The 3,649-nt window shown below is 38.9% G+C and overlaps 1 pseudogene; it reads right to left on the bottom strand.

The window, feature by feature from the left end:
• Window positions 1-302: 302 nt before the first annotated feature.
• Window positions 303-2,579, bottom strand: LOC132149785 (apolipoprotein L3-like; annotated as a pseudogene).
• Between the last annotated feature and the right edge of the window lie 1,070 nt (window positions 2,580-3,649).

Here is a 3,649-nt window from a genome sequence, read left to right as displayed (position 1 = left end):
AAACAGAATGAGATGATCCACCGGAAAAAAGAATGAATGAAAGATAGGCGAAAGATAGTGTATTTGAATTCTGACGCTCTCTCTCGTGACGCACTCTGATGCACCTGTCAGCTGATGGAGGCGTAACTTATAGCGATCTCCTTTTTCTTTGTTTCTTTTATTATTCAACAATTTTTATATATGTGAGAGTGTGTTTTATGTTGAATGTGAATGTATCAGCATACACTGTTTAACTAATAGTTACCAAAGGGCTAAAATTACAGAGATAGTTCACCCAAAAATTCCATGACAGGAGAACTTTACTAACAAGTTTTGTTGTCAGTGTTTGGCAGCTCAGAGTTTGGCTGCAGTTCATCTCGTAATGTATCCAGAATCTTCTGAAGCTCCTCTGTTGCTCCTTTATTTTTGTCACAAATTTCATGGTCTCAGACTTCAGCTCTTCTGCTTGTTGTGTTTGAAGGCAGCAGGTTTGACGTCTGTTCAGTTGACCCAGCGCTTTGGTTGCTGGTAGATTCTGATTCTCGTTGACTCTCTCTTAAAGCTTAATCTTGGAGTCTCTGGAGTCGAGAAAAACAAAGAAGACGTCAACAGTTACAAAAAGTGCAGACAAAACTCCAGTAACTGTTTCAGCCACACGAACGGCTCTCGCAGTATGAGCTGCAACCTTCCCAACATTTATGACTTCAATTACACAGAGAAGCTCCGGAATGCCTCCCAGTCCTCGTCCAAGTCGAACTCCAGCATTTGCCCCAGGCTGTGCATTGGAAAACGACTCATCACTTGTGGAAAACTGTCTTTCTAAAGTTTCCACAGCTATTTGGACGTTTTGTATGCAGCAAACTGTGGAGGGGATTTTTTCTTGTATCTCTTTTATGAGCATTTTGATATTTTGCCGGTTTGTTTGCTGGTTAACCATGTTTGTTATGTTGCTGGCACCAGCTGTTACTCCTCCAGCTACTGCCGTACCGATTCCCACCCCTGTTACTACCAGAGACACTCCGAGTGTGAACGGAGAGAGAATAAGTCCAGATACAGATGCGATTCCTCCAGCCAGTCCTATGACACCTCCTGTGAGACTGCCTACAGTTGTGTTTAAATGGACTCTTTCCAAACCATCAGCCAGGGCTCTCAGGTCCTCTAGCGTCTTATACAGTGTCTTAATAATCTGCAAGTTCTGAAAAAGCAAATTTCATTAAATCTAATTTTTTGCATTTACAATGTTTTTTCCCTATGTTGTGTCAATGTGTACTTTTTAAAAGAAAATTCTATGATCAATTAATATTTAAATAAGGAAACTCACCTTTTTAAAAATATATTTAATGATGAAAGGTCTGGTCAAGATCTCGCTGACAGACTCTGCTACCAGCTGACGAAGATCCTCAGAGAAGGTCTTAGGAAGAGCTTTATAGGAGGATGTGAGTATCTTTTTAACATTCTCAACTGTGAGTATTGCAGGAAACTAAATGGGGATAAAAATTAAGAATCAGTTGTCAAAATATTTGTATTCCCAAAAGTTGTATTCCCACTGAGACAAAACAATAAGCAAACACATTTGTAAAGCAGTACAAACAGGGTAACACTTTAGAATAGGTAACACTTGTTAGTTGCTTATTAGCATGTATATAACTAGAATATTAGCCATGTATTAGTGCTAATTTAGAAAATATTAATGTCTTATTGTACTTGACCTTATTCTGAATCCCTATTCCTACCCAATTCCTAAACCTAACAACTAACTATTAATAAGCAGCAAATTAAGAATTTATTGAGAGAAATGTCATAGTTAATAGTTAACAAGTGTTACCTATTCTAAAGTGTTTAACCACTGGAGTCACATGGAGCCTGGACTTTGACTGTATAAGTTACACTGGATCTCTATGGAGAGAAGGAAACCACTCAGATTTCATTAAAAATTTCTGAGTTCTGAAGGTGAATGAAGGTACAAGTGTGGAATGACAGGAGGGATATGACAGAAGTTTAATTTTGGGTGACTTAACCCTTTAACTGGTTAACTAATAAACTGATGCCATTTTTGCCTTGAGACTGCATTGATATTTCTTAATACATTATATTCAATTCCCAGCAATACATTTTAATATCATTGTTTTAACCTTTTGAAACTCTTTCAATCTGATGAAAGGAAAATCTAACTGCACATTTCAGTGTGCACAACTCATAAATGACACATCCAAGCCTCCATATTTCAATGTGGAAGTTATTAACGGCATAGTATTGGTATTCAGTTTGAAACATATGATGTATAGCCAGTCATCATTACACTTTGAAGATTTTGTTTAATATTTTTTTTTACGTTTTTTCCTCATAAGGTTTGTCATTCAAAATCTCAGGTGCAATATATGAAGAAGGTCCATTTTCAGCTGTTTGTCCTTCAGTGGATCTAATAGAATATTTGGTACAAAATACAGATCATAAAGCACAGGTATATATGTATTTTTTGTATTATGCATAGAAGAGTTTCTTACAAGTTATGTTTTGAATTAACCAATACCGTTGATGGACCACTCCAAACTCTCCAAGACGGATGGTTCCAAATGTAGTGAAGAATATACTCTGTCATAAGAAAACAGATATATGCCACACGGGCGGCAGTGGCTCAGTGGTTCATGTAGGTTGTCTACAAACCGGAAGGTTGGTGGTTCGATCCCCGGCTCCACCTGACCAAGTGTCGAGGTGTCCTTGAGCAAGACACCTAACCCCACCTGCTCCCGACGAGCTGGATGGCGCCTTGAATGGCAGACACCGCAGTCGGTGTGTGAATGTGTGTGTGAATGGGTGAATGTGAGGCAAATTGTAAAGCGCTTTGGATGGCCATGTGGTCTGTTGAAAGCGCTATATAAATGCAGTCCATTTACCATTTACCAGATATATGTTGTTATAAGTTTGGAGATGGTGATATTGATTGAAAGTATTTTCTAGCAATGCTTTGACCATCTGTTTCATTCTCAGGAATTTTACATTTACAGTAAACTGATAAACTTTTGCAACTTGAAACTGCAGAATTTTTGTTGTCTCAAATGTAACTGAGGGTATGTTTACATGACAGCGATGTACTAAAAACAGAAAACGTCCCAGGTTACGAATGTAACCATGCTTCCCTGAGTAGAGAATATCATTCAGTTACTGTTCCCTACACTCTTAAAATGCATTTTGTAGTTGTCTATCGACCCCCAGGACCACTAGGTAACTTTTTGGATGAATTAGATGTGTTGCTCTCAAACTTTCCTGAGGATGATACTCCCCTAGTTATGCATGAAGACTTCAAGATCCACCTAGATAAACCTCTATCTGCAGACTTCCACACTCTGCTTTCCTCTTTGGATCTCAGTTGAGTGTCAACTACTGCTACTCACAAATCGGGCAACCAACTGGATTTTATTTATACACGACACTGCTCTACTGATCATGTACTGGTTACTCCACTGCACACGTCGGATCACTTCCTCCTCACTCTTAACCTCAACATGGTCCCTGACACATTACTTACCCCTCCACAAGTCATCTTTTGACGTAATCAACGCTCACTCACACCCTCCCGGCTATCTGCAATGGTTTCATCTTCATTTCCTTCCCCTAAACTGTTAGCATCTTTTGATGCTAACAGTGCTACTGATACTTTCTGCTCCACTCT

The sequence above is a fragment of the Carassius carassius genome, chromosome 9, assembly GCF_963082965.1.
Source record: "Carassius carassius chromosome 9, fCarCar2.1, whole genome shotgun sequence".
NCBI lineage: Eukaryota > Metazoa > Chordata > Actinopteri > Cypriniformes > Cyprinidae > Carassius > Carassius carassius.
This window is presented reverse-complemented; position numbering and strand designations above follow the sequence as displayed.